At 41.8% G+C, this 17445-nt stretch overlaps 1 protein-coding gene across 1 annotated transcript in view; it reads right to left on the minus strand.

Moving 5' to 3' along the window:
• EXT1 (exostosin glycosyltransferase 1) overlaps window positions 1-17445 on the minus strand; it is a 328802-nt gene that overhangs the window by 194419 nt on the left and 116938 nt on the right. The window lies entirely within an intron of this gene.

Consider the following 17445-nt stretch of genomic DNA (forward strand, 5'->3'; position numbering starts at 1 on the left):
AGTTGAAAGTTTACCCATGAAATTAGGTTCCCTTTTAACAATTTTTATACATATTGTCCCATGCCATTGGTTACAATTTTTACAATGTGTCAGCATTCTCATTATTTCCATTTTCTTTGTTCTGTTTCCACTGATCTAGCTTCCTTTCCTTTCCTTGCCCTCTCATCTTCACTTTTGGGTAAATGTTGACCGTTTAGTCTCATACACTTAATTGTTTAAGAGAGCACATTACTCATGGGTGACATTGTTTGTTTTATAAGCCAATCTATTATTTGGCTGAAAGGTGACCTGGAGAATTAAAAATACTTTTTTTTTTTTTTTTTAAACCACAAAAACTCTGTTTACTATTTCTATCTCCTTTTTGCAGAGGAAAAAAAAATGAAGGCCTTTGACAAGAAGTCAAATAATGTACCTAAACCACATGGCTAAGCAGCAGAAACAAGCAAGACCTAGCACGTCCTGTTGACTTTGCCTCCAATATATGAAATAGATTCTTTTTTTCTACCTTCTCTGCTTTTGGCCTAGTCTAAGTCATTGTTACTGTTTGTCTGGAGTATATCAAAAAGCCTTCTAAGGGGTCTCCCTGTTTCCACTGCACCACAACTCTCCCAGTCTTGTTTGCTTATTTATTTTTGCTTCCATGTTTGTTTTCTGTCTGCACCCACAAGAGTATATTCTCCCCTCGAAAGCAAAGACCCTTAGCTGCCAAGTTCTTTCCTGTGGCCCCACAGCTCATAATGGAGCCCGTCAGACCAGAGCAGTTGCCATCATGTCCATTCCAACTCATGGCAATTCCATGTGTGTCAGGGTAGAGCTGTGCTCTATAGGATTTTCAAGGGCTGATTTTTCAGAAGTAGATCACCCGGCCTTTCTTCCAAGGTGGTCTGGGCTGACTCGAACCTCCAGCCTCTCAGTTTCAGTTTCAGCACCTTAACCTTTTGCACCACCCAGGGATTCCGGCACTCACTAAATCGTTCTTTTTAGCTGACTAACTCCAAAGCCCATTCTCCTAGTTAACCAATTCTCTCACATGTAACACCATTTGGGGAAGCCCTGGTGACGATCATTTACAAACCACCAAGTCAGAGACTGGCATCTGAGAACTATCATCCACTCAACCACTCAAAAAAGCAGAGTTCGGAACAGGAAGTCAGCTTTCAATATGAAAATTCATACTAAAAAGAACCGATCTGGATGAGATGTTATCTCCTCCACGTGCTGTTTGTGCCCGGGAACAATAGATGCCAAGCCCTGCCAGATGTCTGCTTTTCTCCCACCTGCACAGCTCATCTGGCATCAACTATTTTATGAATAGTTTTACATTTGCTCATGTGAAAAATGCACAAAAGTAAGGGACCCACTGGAAGCCAGGGCAAGCCTCCCTCTATTTCTATCGAGGACATTCTTTTCCTGCCCTTGAAGACAGTAACAATTCAGAAAAAGCAACCAATTCTGTTTCAAGACCACAGACAGGAGACAACTGACTTCTTTTTAAACAAATTCCACAGAAATGAGACCATGCCACAGCTGGGCACTGGTTCAGCATCCATCAAAGGAGGCTTAACAACATATGTTGAAGAGGAAGGAAAGACAAACTCCTTAGCTAAGGAGATACCTTGAAACGTTCCAGCATTCTAGAAAGTACTTATATACAGTCACCTAAAGATACGCTTCCTGATGGTAAGATGCTCATTGGTCATTTGTGTCCATTCCAGCAGCTCGTGCAGCAAGACTGAGGATGGTGAGCCTTAGGAGGGAAGTCTACAAGATCAGGGTTGTGGGGTGGAGTATCCATTCATGTCTCCACTGTGCATAACCTAACTGCCTTGAGGTCTTGGGCACACTCATGTGCTTTGTTGCTTTATTTGCAACTAAGCAGAACCTTTCCTTCTTTTATTTTGTAGGGAGACAGGACTCTTGAGTAACTGTCTGAAACTGCCCAGTTTGTGTTGTGCTAGAACCCAGGAACCGCACGGAGACCCTTTTCTAAAGGTGGCCTGAGGGGGTTGAAAGGTTCTACAGATGATGATGATGATAGAAATAATGACAATCACAACCAAAACAAGTATCCACCTCGGCCAGGTATGGTACTCACACTATTTCTAATTGCATACAATGTGAGAATGGTGTTCATCATACCTACTTCACAGATGAGAAAAACAAGGCACCAAGAGATTTAACTACCTTCCCAAGGTCCATACAATGGATGGAGGATGGCTTCAAACTCAGTTCTTCCAGACAAACCTCTTCAATAACCAGGCTGGTTCTCCAAATATTATTAATACCTGTATCTTGAGACACAGCCCTACTGGCTCAGTGGTTAAGTGTCTGGCTGCTAACTGAAACTTGGCGGTTTGAAGCTACCAGCCACTCCACAGTAAAAAGATGTGGCCATCTGCTTCTGTAAATATTATGGCCTCGGAAACCCTATGGGGCAGTTCTACTCTGTCCTGTAGGGTCGCTATGAGTCAGAATAAACTCAACGGCAATGGGTTGGTTATATCCTGAGACGAATTAGAGATGGTTGTGCCTGTCGGGAGGAACAGGTCAGAAGACCCACCATCCACCATCAAGGTCAGCAGCCAGCACAGCCTGTGATACTCACATAGGGAGGCAGTTGTAAGTGCTGGTTTCCTGTTACTCCTGCTCAGAAAGAAACCCTGTGGCTGGCACAAACTTTTGGAGAAGACAAGTGCCTCACCTATAAAACATGTTGGCAGCTGCCCACTGGGGCTCATCCCTTCTCTAGGGTGCCAACTCCTCACCTCACTTCATCTCAATGTGAACAGTGGCTAAGGTAAATACAGCTCAGGTCACTTAGGAAGAAGAGTCTTACATAAAGTGCAAAGAAGAATTACTACCCCAACTTCGGAAGCCTCCCAAACACATTATAAACTCTTATTCATGCTATTGTAAATATTAAGGTTTGCATTAAACATACAAGAGAGCTGCTCCGGGTACATCATTAGGGAGAGCAAATATTTGTTCAAATAAGCCTCTATGGGACCTCCTCTTTTCGACTAGCTAAAAAATTTTTGAAGCAGATGGATATAGGATACAGAGGCTTGGCCTAAAATCTTCCCCTAGCCCTGATTACTCCATTCCTCAGAGACCCATGAATCTTCTTAACAAAGAAGAGTCTTCCAAGGCTCATCTATTAGTCAGCCATTTTCTCCCCAGGACTTCCTAGCTCCCAGTTCCCTGCAGAGCCACTGTTGACACTCTTCACAGGCACCTACTTTGCAGACCCTTTGTCTCCTGACAAGATAATCAGCACTAGGCAGATAGATAACCACTAATAGGGAGGAAGGGAAGATGGCTCTCACTCCATGGAAGTAGGCTACAATAACAAGGAGACTGGAGAAGCCCAGAGTGACACAGGGACAGACAGCTGTAGACCTGGTATCTAGGAGTCTCTTCTTACCGGAATTCTTTCTTATCCCACAATGGTGACACTGTGAAGCAGAAAAGCACCACTTTTTGCTACGTGCCTGTCATCTCATAAAGCTCAGTATTTCAGCTTCACAGACAGCATCTTGCTGATTTCACTTCTGTTGTGTGGCAAAAATTCTCCCTTCCAACCATGGGGAGACATACTGAGTTCAGAAACCAAATTACTTTTATTCTTTGGGAGACAGATGTTTTCTGCACATAACTTGTTGAACCATTTTCAAAGAGAGGGAGGGAAAAAAGGAGGGAGAGAAGGAAATATTCCTCTCCATTTTCCTGTTTCTTTCTTTCCCCTTCCTATAGTTACTCAGTACGATTAAATGAAGAGGGAGCTGCACTCTACTCTATTTGTCTCCTGCTAGCTGATCAAGTTATTATTAAAAAAAGAATTGGGCAAATAAGTATGCATGCATTCATACTCACACCTATATGAGGATCAACCAAAAAGAGGGAGAATAATTGGGAATGGAGGAAACACCACCATTTCTCCATCTGCAAGAACTAAATTCACACACACTCAGAAAGTCAATAGCAAAGGCACCGTAGCAGTGTGGGTACAAAGTCTTATGCTTTCTTATGGAAGGGAAGAAAAATTCACTCTTCAGCTGACATACCAATACCAAACCAAAACCAAACCCGTTGCCGTCAGGTCGATTCCAACTCATAGCGACCCTATAGGACAGGGTAGAACTGCCTCATAGAGTTTCCAAGGAGCACCTGGTGGGTTCGAACTGCCGACCTTTTGGTTACCAGCCACAGCGCTTAACCACTATGCCGCCAGGGTCTCCTCAGTTGACATAGTAGGGCTTTTTGTGGCGACTGTTCACAGCACTAAGTTAAAGGGCAGATAGCTATACAAAGAATACACTTGTGGTCTCTGGACTTGAGGGGGATGCATGTACTTGAAGAGTTAACTAACAATGCAAACACAGTGAGGCATGATCAGGCTCAACCCAGGACACAGATCTGGAATTCTGCAGAAGTCCAGAAGAAGGATATATTCGTTGCCTATACATATTTAAGTTTATCGGCAGAAAGACTCATTGCTTAAACCAGTATTTACCAAAGTATGTTCCTTAGAATAATAGCAGAGAGACAAGAGCGGTTCTGTTCAGGTCAAATATAGTTGGCATTGACGCCATACACAGACTCCTCACCTGAGGACTCACATTCCCTATTAGCACAGCAAGGCTAAGAAAAGCTGCAGAAAGGAAACCTGCATAACTGCAATTAACCCAGCCTTCTCCAAACTTCTTTGACCACAGAACCTATTAACAATATTCTGGTTATATGCAGAGGACACGGAAAAAACAGTAAAGGAGTAAAAATGGCAGTTGTTCTTATGGCTAATCTGGTGGCCCTTTCTCAATTCTGGTCCTGACACCCCAATCCCAGCCCTGCCAATGGCACCCACAGCCAAAAGAGTGTTCTCTAGATTGCTGCTAAAAAAAAAAAACGCTGCCATTAAGTTGATTCTGACTCATAGCGACCCTATAGGACAGTGTAGAACTGCCCCACAGAGTTTCCAAGGAGCTCCTGGTGGATTCCAACCACTGATCTTTTGGTTAGCAGCCACAGCACTTAACCACCACACCACCAGGGTTTCCAAGATTGCCAGAGGAAAGAAATGGCAGACTCCTGAGTTAACACTCTGCTAAAAAGTAAGACAGCAAAGTTCTTACCATTACATTGGCATATAAAATCTCTAAAAACAGATTCTAGAATTGCTCTGTCCAATAATGCAACCACTAGCCACATGTGAGTATTTAAATTTCGATTAAATAAAATTAAAAATTCAGCTCCCAGGTCATACTAGCTACACTGCTAGTACTTAATACCCACAGGTGGTTAAGGGTTGCCATGCACAGACAGAACACTGCACACAGGGAACATTTCCTCATTGCAGAAAGTTCTCTTGGACAGTACTGCTCTAAAGATAAGCAAATCATTGGTTTAAAGTCAAGGCAGCAGAGTTTGAAAGTCTTCAGTGAATAGATTCTCTATCAGACTTGTGAAGCCCTGTATTTAAAACAAATGACTAAACCAAATCCAGTCTCATCCCTGGAGCAACAAGCTGTTGCAGTCAATCTAGATCTATGGAGCTAGCAAGTCTAATTTGCTAGAGAAAAAGCTCCTTTTACAGTATCTTGTACATCTGGCAGTGACGGAGATATTTCTAACTCAGTCGACAGTCAGATGCAATCAGATACAGCCAGAGCATTCTTCTACCAGTGTAATAAGAACACTCGGCAGATGCTCTGACTCCTAAACCGGAACGCTACTGAACATCAGCTGGTTGGACATTCATTCTCAATTAATTGGCTTTTGCACAGCTTTGGGAAATAGTCACAGGTCCAGGAAACACTTCGCAGAATAAAAGATACAGAAGAATGTTCTAAGACCCGTGGTCAGAGCAACAAGGCCAACTTGGAGAGGAGGCCTTTGCCCAGCCTTGGGTTCTCACCATCACTCTGCCCTTCCATCTACTTAAATATTCCTCCCTCATTTCTGAGATCTTAAAAATAGACGGAGCTTTTATTCCGGTCCATCAGCACAGTTAATGGTTTTCCACACCCCAGCACTTTTGAGATGAGGCTCTAACCCACTCTAGCTCAGTTCCCCATCAGGGGCCAATCAATATTTGTTTTCAATGCTGACCATGTGTTCAGGCATCTTTGTTCCTCTCTTAGACCCAGATCTTCTTTAGAAAAGCCAGCATGGTATGAGGATTCTCTAATCCAATCCATGCTTCCTGCTGACAGGCAACTTGTCTGTAATTCATCAATGATATCCCCTTGGGCTATGGATTTTTCTGGATTGGCGACCTGACCTGCTGGGTATGCGGCTGGTTCTCAATATGCGGGGCGGGGGGGGGGGGAGGAGGGGGACACACGTCAAAATGAAGGATGTGGTTGGCAGGGCTAGCCGCATGGTCCTCCTTCCTGAACCAGCACTGTAGTGTTGAGGCGTCCCCAGGAATAGCTAAGTTTTCTGTCTTTCTGCCTTTGTATATGCTCACTGTTTTGCCTAAATGGCTTGTCTCTCTCTGGCAAACTTCTCAGGCAGTCTAGTCTGTCTTTAAGATTCAGTTTCCAAGTTGATTCTTGAAAGAGGCTTCCATTTGTCCAAGAGAATCATCCCTTCTCTACTTTCTATCTATTATCATGGGACATATCGCTTTAAATACCTATGCTCCCTGCCACCCTTCTCTGTTTTACTATAAGCCTCATTACTCTCAACTGCCATCCACCAAGTAACCTCATGCTAGGTACAGAGTACACACTTAATGTTTGCTGAATGAATGAATAAACTGGGTACCTGGAACAACTGTGGCAGCTTGTATTTTGCACAAATGCCTATAGCAATATTTCCAGTTTAATGTTCTTTCAGAACCATGTCATTCCTTATCAAGAACCTGGCCTTGGTGAATAAAATATGGCAGATAATGGTCTTGAGTACTCTGAGGCTAGGTTCCCTGGCTCCTACTTTCAAGAAGCTTGTCCTTGGAACCTAACTACCATATGATGAGGAAAAACAAGTCATACAGAGAGGTCACATAGATATGTTTCAACTAAGAGAACCCCAAATAAATTCTGAGCCATCAGGCAGCGTGAACTGTTAAATATATGGGTAACAAGTCTTCAGGTTTGTGCTAATACAGTAGCCACTAGCCACATGGGGTTATTGAAGTCTAAACTGTTGTTAACCCAAGTGGGTTCATTGCCATTAAATCAATTCCAACTCATGGTGACCCCATGTGTGCAGAGTAGAACTGCTCCGTAGGGTTTTCAAGGCTGAGATCTTTTGGAAGCAGATCACCAGGCCTGTTTTCCGAGGCACCTCTGGGTGGGTTCAAACTGCCAGTCTTTCAGGTGCTTAATGGTTTGTGCCACCCAGGGACCCTAAATCTAAGTTATTTAAGTTAAAAATTCAGCTCCAAAGATGCACTAGCCACATAGCAGTTACTCAGTAACCATGTGACTAGTAGCTACCATATTGAACAGTACAGATATAGAATATTATCATCATTACACAAAGTTTTACTGGATTAATACTTCAGATAATCCCAGCCTCCAATCTTCCAGCCTTCCAGCTGAGCCCCCATGCATCGTGGAGCAAAGACAAGTCATCTTTGCTCTGCCCTATCTTAATGCTTGACCCACCGAATCCATCACCATAACAAATGGCTGTTTATACCACTATGTTTTAGAGTAATTTGTGATGCAGCCATAGAAACTAGGGAAACAATCTTTCATATTACAATTTCTGAGACATTTTGAAAAACTACATCATTCCTACCTTCCTTAGCTCAGGATTGGAAAGGAAACGAGAAAAGCAACAGGCAAAGGCCAAATAGCTATTTGTGAAATGGCATGTTGTAGCTCAACTGAACATTCAGTCTCTACCACTGACACTCAACCCGTTCTGGGCAGAGCAGTTACCATATAATAGAAGAAGCAGCTAAAATTTCCACCAGTACCTTTTCTGGGTGTAAGCCAGCAAAGCAGTACTTTCATTCTGGAAGACTTTTCTGTCTTATCCTGCTCTTGCACACACCGAAAGATACAAATGCCATCGGCTTGTTCTACAGGTTACACTAACACTTCCTTTCCCAATGGCAGTTTTTAAACAGGGAATATCACCTGACATGCGCAAATAGTTAAGCACTTGACTGCTAATCGAAAAGCTGTCAGTTTGAACCCACCCAGAGGTCTATTGGAAGAAAGCCCTGGGGATCTGCTTCCAAAAGGTCAGACCCTTGAAAACCCTATGGAATGCAGTTCTACTCTGCAACACATAGGGTCACCACGAGTTGGAATTGACTCAACACCAACTGGTTTGATATTGGTTAGGTAGTTTAGGTCATCTGATGGTAATGGGGGCCTCTCACAGTTCTCCTCACAGTATGCTCATCAGGATGTGTGTGCGCGTGTGTGTGTGTGTGTGTTGGGGGGAATCCAATGCTCATGGGAGGGGGTGTTGGCGGAGATCCAATGCTCATCAGGGGTGGGGGTGTGTGTGTTGGGGGGATCCACTGCATATCCAGACAATTTAAGTAGTGATACAGGAAGTTAGGCGTTGGCCCTTTCCTGTGTGGTACGGTGGTTGTTTTTGTGTTTGTTTTTAACCAGTTGCCATACCACACTGGAAAGGGCTAATTCCCAACTTTGAATCTGACCAGCTGGCATACACTGACAGACATATATTTAGATTTCTACTCCCACCTGGAGCCTGGTGGTGCAGTGGTTAAGAATTTGACGGCTCACCAAAAAGGTCAGCAGTTCAAATCCACCAACCGCTCCTTGGAAACCATACAGGGCAGCTCTACTCTGTCCTATAGGATCGCTATGAGTCAGAATTGACTCAACAGCAACAAGTTGGTTTTTTTGGTACTCCCGCCCACTTTCAAGAAGTATTTGCCCTTGTTTACAAGAAAAGCACAGATACAATAAAACCAAAATCATTAATATAGACCAAATGCCAGCAAACATTTTAGTAAAGGCCCGGTGGTAAATATTTTAGGCTGTGTGGGCCATATGGTCTCTGTCACAATTAATCAATTCTGTCAGTGAAGTACAAAAGCAGCAATAGACAATAAGTGCACAAAATAGGAGCACAGTTGTGTTTCAATAAAACTTTATTTACGAACACTGAAATTTGGATTTCATACAATTTTCATGCGTCATGAAACATTATCTGAATTTTTTCAACCTTTCAAAAACATAAAAAAAAATTCTTAGCTCATGATTTGGTCTGCAATCCATAGTTTACAGATTCCCAGTAGAGACCAAACAACAAGCAGCTAATGCCATTAACTCAGACAGAAATTGCTTTGGGTAAGGGATCAAAAAAATAAAAATAAAAAACATAGACAAGCTGGCTAAACTGACTTATATACATTTTCCATCCTTCAGTTGAGGCACACAATGGTTAAGAGCCTGCTCTGGCCTTGGTCTGAAAGCATTGGCTCAGATTAGCTCATTCTGATCTTTTTTTTTTTTTAAGTGAGTAAAAAGAATTACAACTTCTATTCCACTCATAGACCAGTGAACACCCAAAAGTAAAAACTCATTGCTGTCAAGTCAATTCCGACTCATAGCATATGAGTCCAGTGAACATACAACCACAAACACCTTTCTCCCTCATGTATCAAGTATTTTAAAAGGAAAGCAATTTGCATTGGCAGTTATTGGATTAATCAACTGTCTAGATCACTCTCTCTTTACTGGAGACAAGGGAAACAGATCTCACAACTAGGGTTAGGTGGGATCTCTGAGAGGCCGTCTGGGGCCAAGCCAATGTCCTCATTTTACAGAAACCAAAGCCCAGGAGCACTGGTTTTACCTAAAGGCGCATCCTGGCTGATCTAGGAATATTATCATCCCAGCCTGGTGCTGCTTCCATGACACCCCGGACCGTGTCTGGTAACACAGGACCCAAAGTAACTTCGAGAAACACATACGCAGCAAGTTTTTCTCACAGACCTACAATCGTCCTGCTTTTCCCCACAATAAAGCCATGCCCTCCAGAAATGACTCTGTTCTCAAGACCTCAAATTTAAAGTAATAACATTAAGGTAATAGGGGCCATCCCCGCACCCCCCACACAACTCAAGGGATCTCAGATAAAAGATAGACATTCATAAGCAATAAACAGACTTTCATCAGCAAGCATTCCCAAGGTGATTGATGAGAATTTCACTCACCACCCACGGTGGTTTTCCTCACTCAGCCTTTCACAGGCCATTTTGCACTCTGCCAAAGGCTGGTCAAAAGACACAAACGACAGAGGTTCTGATATGCTCCCCCTGCTCAGAAACACACACTCTTTAGTATTACCAAGGCTAGGTCCTTCTGGAATATCACTTAAATATTCAACAAGCTAATAATAAACCTCTGGCCATTGGCCAGGGCAGTGTTTTTCACTCCTTCTCTATTTCCCATCCCCTGGCCCTGAACTCCTACTGCTTTATTACAAAGCTCTGTTTCATCTGGGTTCATCCCCCTCCCCCAGTAAAGTCATCTTGTCTCTTCAGTATCCTTTGTAATGGGCCAGTTTTAAGCTTTTGGGAGAAGAAACCCCTGCCATTCATGCATATGGAAACATTCTGCATCTCTGAGGAGGGGGCGAGTTTCTGCTGGTAGACTCATGCTGATCATGTGGACAAGAAAGCATAAATATCAAAGTGTTCTGTGCCCATCACACAGCACCAAAAAAGAAACAAACCCGTTGCCATAGGGTCAATTTCGACTCATAGCAACCCTACAGAACAGAGCAGAACTGCCCCATAGGGTTTCCAAGGAGTGGCTGGTGGATTCAAACTGCCAACCTTTTGGTAAGCAGCTAAGTTCTTACCCACTGCGCCACTAGGGCTCCCACAAAGATACAGGAAAACTGAATACAGGCAAAGGTTTTCGGGTACTTGTTACCAAACGCAAACTTGTGATACCCCAAATGAGTCTGAATGAGCCCTAATTTTAGTGACACTGAAGTAGAAAGATTGTAAGCGCAGAAATCAGCACTGCACTCCAATCCCAGCTCCACAACTTCTTCACTGAGTGGCCTTGCCCATATTAACGAAAACCAAACCATACCCATTGTCATCAAGTTGATTCTGACTCATAGAGATCCTATAGGATGGAGCAGAAATGCCCTATAGAGTCTCCAACGGGTGCCTGGTGGATTTGAACTGCTGAAATTTTGGTTAGCAGCCTTAGCACTTAACAACTACACCACCAGGGTTTCCTTGGCCACATTAGCCAGCCTTTTTTTAAAGTCAAGGTTAATATCACTAACACCCCAGGCATCAGAGAAAGGAGCAAGCATATGTTATGTGTAACACAGCATCCAGTACACAGCAGACATTTGGGAAGTGTTCATTCATTTTCTCCTCTGCCTTTCAGAAATTCTGGAATGAGGCTAGCACCTAGAAAACCAGCTAGGTTTGAAAGAAGAACGTAAATGCACAGTAACTGAATCACTTTTAAAGTTCACTGTCTTAAGTTAGCGTCTCATAGCATTATTTAGAAATAATGGAATGCCTTACTTCAGGACTGAAAACGAAACATCTCCCACTGCCCGAAACAATAAAAATGTAATTAAGCAAAGCCCAAGTAGTAAGTAAGTCAATGTTTACTTCAGATTCGTTTTTATTGTTGTAAACAATATATACAACACAACATTTGCCAATTTAGCATTTGTTATATGTACAACTCAGTGACACCAATTACATTAATCAGGTTGTACAACTGTCACCAGTGTCCTTTGCCAAGTGATTCAGATTTTCATGAGGGGTGATTCTGGTTAAACTGGCAAGAGACACTCCACCATTTAACTCCTGATAGTCACACAGATGCCACCACCCCATTTACATCTTCAAATTCCCTCATAGCCCTTTGCTTGGTAACTACTTTCTTAACTTAAATACACTGGACCTATTTATTATGTTTGTAGCTCCATTAAATGAGAATTAGACAATAGAAACCAAAATGTCTGTGTTTTAGTTTTAGTTACTCTTATGTACTTCTAATGCCATTTTGATTAACTGCCCCCCGCCCAAAAGACATCTCCTAATACACTGAAAATTTCCACTAAAAGGTAGGTGGTTAGAAAATACATGAATTTGGAATTTTGTGAGGCTCACATCTTTTGGTCCACACAAACCAAAATAAAAGTAGTATTTCACTGGAGAGAAGAAAGACACAATAGTTTTTCATCTAGAGGGACTTTTAGTCTGGACCTCTCCCACCCCACTCCTTTCCCTTCCTCACTCACACACTCACACACACACACACACACACACACACACACAGAGTACTGCTTTTCGTGCGAAAGAGGAAAAAGGAGAAGAAATATTCTTTTAAAACTTCCCCCAAATATTGTATTTTTCACAGCCAAACATAAATCTCAGTGATGAACTTCAGAACACAACATGAAAGTAAAAGGAGGTTTTTTATCTAGGTACTTCTTTCTAAAAAAAAAAATTACTGCCCCCCCCACCCCAATAATGTACCCCTGGGATTCCTTATTCACCCAAGCACACGCCAAGTGTACTTATATTCCATCAAATGTTACCAAAACCTCTTGTCCCTCCCTCACCCAATGTTAAATTTTATTTTAAAAGGAAAGAAAATTCTAAGTAGATGTGTGTGTAAATATACGTACACATCCATTGAGAAAGATATATATAAACACACATAAAACCTGTGTCAGTACATACCACCCAGACCAAACCTTGCAATGCATCGAGGTGTACCTGCAAAGATTTCAAAATGTACAGTGCTTGTCTGCCTTGAGGAAAGCTGAATCAAAAAAAAAAAAAAAAACAGCATTGTGCACAAGTCTCAAAGTCTTCCTACCACGCCAAATAAGCCAGACTTTCAACAGGCAGACAGAATGCCTAGAGCTGCAGGCTTAATTCAATTTATATACCTGTCCACAAAAATTGGGCTGGCCAGAGATGTTCTCCATGTTGTCTGCCTGCCTAAGAGGCAATGTCTCAGCCGTTGTAGCCAGGCACTATTTAACTTCTTATTGGTCGATAACATGTCCCAGCAAGCAATAAATACGACTGACCCTACAGCCGCCCTTTAGCACTGCATGCACCATTGATCTTACGGGTCCTTGGAAAACAGACAATCTGAATACAGCTAACCAGAGGTCAAGTGCCGTTTTCCCACGCCTTCTTGCAATTCCTTGGTAACTAGAAACAGGGCACTTGGCAAATCATCACATCATGGATGTTGAGGTTCAATTATCCATCTTAACCGCACAGAGCGAGACAGAGAGATCTGACCCGCAATACAGCAAAAGCTTCCAGCTTACACAACCAGAATTGGAAGTCCAAGGTATCCTAGAGAAGGAGATCAGAAGGGATAGGTCAAGGAGGAAGAAATCATTCCCCAAGGCCCTGCACAGTTTCTTCACTGGATGATGAAAAATGCATTTCGTTCATAAAACATCTTTATGTCATCATACAACCAGCTAGCTCCTGGAAGCTCCCTGCCCAGGCAGTTAAATATTATTATCCCTTTGGTGTCAGCAGAAGTCAATGAATAGAGTGACTTTCCAAATTCTCTATTGTGCACCCACCCCATCAGTAAAAATAATCTTTTGAACATGCAGCTCCCATATACTTATATTTTTTAGGAAATGTACATGTTCTAATCTACTAACATAAAATGTACATCCTGAAATGCACAAAAATAAAAAGAATGAGATTAAGATGTACTATTTTGAAATAGATTTTTATCTTATTTATAAACAGCAAAAAAAAAAATTGTAAAAGCGATAGGATGTGTTCATTATTTTTAACTCAGTTCATACTTTGTTGGAGCCCTGGTGGTGCCATGGTGAAGAGCTCAGCTGCTAACCAAAAGGTCAACAGTTTGAATCCACTAGCCGCGCCTTAGAAAACCTGTGGGGCAGCTCTACTCTGTCCTACAAGGTCACCATGAGTCTGAATCGACTCCGTTTTTTGGCAATGGGTTTGGTTTTTGGTTTCATACTTTGTGAGCCAGTGATTCAAAGATAAGGTTCTAAATTCGGTGTTATTTTTTTTCCCAACATCTGGAATTAATGATGGCCACAGCTGCATAAGAAAACTAATAAAAGATATGGGGATCCAAAGAGAAGCACATTTGGGGCTATGCGTACAGAAGTATGACCTCTGTATTAAATACCCTTAACCAATTTCACAGAAAGGGTTTTACTGAAATTCATTAATACATCAAACTTTCCTAATGTCTACTAGCTGTTCTTGAAAATTTAATCAGGATTTGAAGTTTTATATTTTTAGCAAACAAATTTAGAATACTGCTGAGATTCTTTGTTGGAAAATTTTTAAGCAAAGTAAAACAGTCTTTTTCCAATGTTGTTTTAAGTTTAAAGATAGGAGTGTTTTCAGGGGAGGCAGGCATCCTTTTTAGCAACAAACTCTAAAAATGGAAACATTTCCAAATAGGCTATTTTCAGAATTATTTTCCTTAGTTCCTTTTTAAAAGACGTCATTTTTTAATGCACTGTTAACTGTCATCTATACGTTGAAGAGATTAAAATTAAAAATGTATGTTTGCTTGCTTGTTTCCTAATGTTCTAACCAAGCACTAAGAAATGAGATTTTTCTAATGCCTAATTTCCATTAGAGCCTTTTGCACAATTTTTATTGAAATCTGGACGCCTTAAGTCAAAATCCAAAATGAAAGAAGGAAATAAGGGAAGGAAAAGAAAAAACCTCAGTCCCCTGAAAAGCCAACATGATACATAGCAACCTGAGATACTGCTGATTGTAGCTACTGCTTAAAAAAAAAAAAAATCCTTCACAGATTTTTTTTTTTTTTTAAATAACATTGTAAGCAAATTTTATTTGCCTCATAATCAGATATACATTTTCTGGTCAAAATATACATTTACTCCACTTTGGTTTCCATTTAAATATTGTTCAGTATAAAATGTACCAACCCAGTAGTTACTTAGTATTTTAAAGAGAAAATCCACAGAAAAGCAGCTTATTTCAAATGGGCCTTCAGCATAGCTAAATAATATACTTCATTTCATATTTACTTAATTCAAATAAGGTATATGCTCATGTTTTTCTATTTATCTATACTTTTGAGGTTAGCACAAAGGAGAGAAAAACAATGTTACCACCACATTCTAATAAGTCTACAACATTTAGTTAGTAATCAAACCAGGCTCCCCGAAACCTTACAGCATTCAATAACTATGGCCCCTTAGCAGTTTTATGAAGTTTAAGTAGTTACACAGAAGTCAGTCAAAGAATAGAAATAGAAGACACAACCTCCTAAATAGAAGAGGCAGGAAAAAATGTGAGAAAACTCTCAATTCTAAAGAAAACAAAGTACATACTGCACTTTTTTTTTTCTGTCCTCCCCAACTAGAATTTCAACTCTGCATTCACATGTATATGTGTGCACACACGTGTGTACATGTGGGCTGTAGCTGTGTAGTGCTACGTATGTGCATGCATGCATGCATTATGTATGTCCACGTATGCCTATCTGTATGCGTATACATGAGTGTGCACACGTGTGAATGCATACGTGTGCTTGCATGCATGCATACGCCTGTGTGCACGTATGTGTCTGCATGTGTGTGCACATGTTTTACTGCTGCATCCCCAGCACCTGGCACAAAGTTGGAGCCATATAAACACTTATTGAAGGAACAGACAAATGAAGGCATGAAAGGACAGAATAGAGAAAACAATGAAACGTTCTTGGCTGGAGGAGGAAGGAACACTGACACGCCAAGCCTTTGAGCCACTAAAGGAGGGAAATTAAACAGGGAGCACAGTGCCCATATCCAGCTAAACTCTGTCCCACTGACTAATCTCTTTACCACCTTTGCAGTCACTTGCAATCATCATTCTTGGTCCTTATATGCAGGGGTTAGTTTCCTTGGCATTCTCACCACCACCAGCGCTGTGAACTTCCCTTACATTACAAACCCCGGAAATTCCTTTTGATTTAATCTCAAGCAAGTCACCCCCTGCCTAGATGCAATTAGTTTCCCCACATTCTCCAAGTAATAAGGGAACTGCATTACTGGTCTTCAGATATGTTGATGATTTCAGGCAGCAACACTGTCTATGGAGACAGGGTGAAGTACTGTGCTTTACAGGGTATCAGGCCAGAAGTTTTCATTCATAACAATACCGAAAGCCATTTACTGAGCACCTCCTAGGCCACAGCACTCTACAAGTTATTTACCAGTATTATCTATCTGTTGCTCACAGTGATCCTAAGAGATGATCCTGTTATTCCACTTTTAGGAGCCCTGGTGACACAACAGTTAAGCATTTGGCAGCTGAGAGGTGGACGGTTCAAACCCACCCAGCCGCTCTCTGGGAGAAAGACCTGGCAATCTGCTTCCATAGAGATTACAGCCAAGAAAAACCTATGGGGCAGTTCTACTCTGTCACAGGGTCGCTAAAAGTCAGAAATTGATTCAACAGCACCTAACAACAACAAAATTCCATTTTTACATGGAGACAGATCCCTGAAATAAAAGCGATTCGCACGAATGAGATCATAGAGCAGGGAAATGGCAGAGTCAGGACTCAAGTTTCAAAGTCCATGTTCTCCAAGGCCACCTGCCTTTAGAAAGCTAGGAGTTTGTATACAAGTGTCTAGCCCAGTCTCACTTACAATGAAGCGCTTAATAATGCTTCTCGTGACGAAAGGCTATCCCAGACATGTTTGTAGGTGGACAGACTATGACAGATTCATCTAAAGCCCTCACATTAAAGCTAAGGAAGGGACTCCTGAAGGGTGCTCATTTACAGTATCTGTGCCCAGGTTTGGGAGAAAGATGTGGCAGCCTGCTTCTGTAGAGATTACACTCTTGGAAACCACATGGTGCAGTTCTACTCTGTCCTACAGGATTGCAATGAGTCGGAATTAACCTGACAGCAATGGGTTTTGGTTTGGGTGCCCAGGTTTGCAACCAGTTTCTTGGCTCTAGGGCCCATGCTCCATGTTCCACAGCAGAGCAGTACAGTAAGGCACATCTCACCAATGACAACAGCAGCAGCAACAGTTAACATGGATGCACTCTTCCGTGTGTGCCAGGCTCTGTCCTAAGTACTCTTCACATGCAATTCACTGAACCTCACAACAACTCTATGACATAGGAACTTTTCATTCTCTTGGCTTTGCAGAGGAGAAAACTAAGGCACCAAACGTTCTAGTAAATTGTCTAAGGTCTCACAAACTGGTTAAGTGATAGAGCCAGGATTTAAACCTGGCAGGCTGGTTCTGTGTCCAGAGTCTTCACCACTGTGTGTCTTCTCTTCTGGGGTAATTTCCACTCTCTGAAAATTTACTTCTACTTTTTTTACATGTAGGTGAAGATTATAGGCTTACTAAAACTCTCTAAAAAGCAAATGACCATCTGGAAAATAGCATAACCTGTGTCTTTTCATTCTTGGAAGAAATCCTTCACTTTACAAATTTAGTTACCGATGTTGTTGTT

The sequence above is a fragment of the Loxodonta africana genome, chromosome 14, assembly GCF_030014295.1.
Source record: "Loxodonta africana isolate mLoxAfr1 chromosome 14, mLoxAfr1.hap2, whole genome shotgun sequence".
NCBI lineage: Eukaryota > Metazoa > Chordata > Mammalia > Proboscidea > Elephantidae > Loxodonta > Loxodonta africana.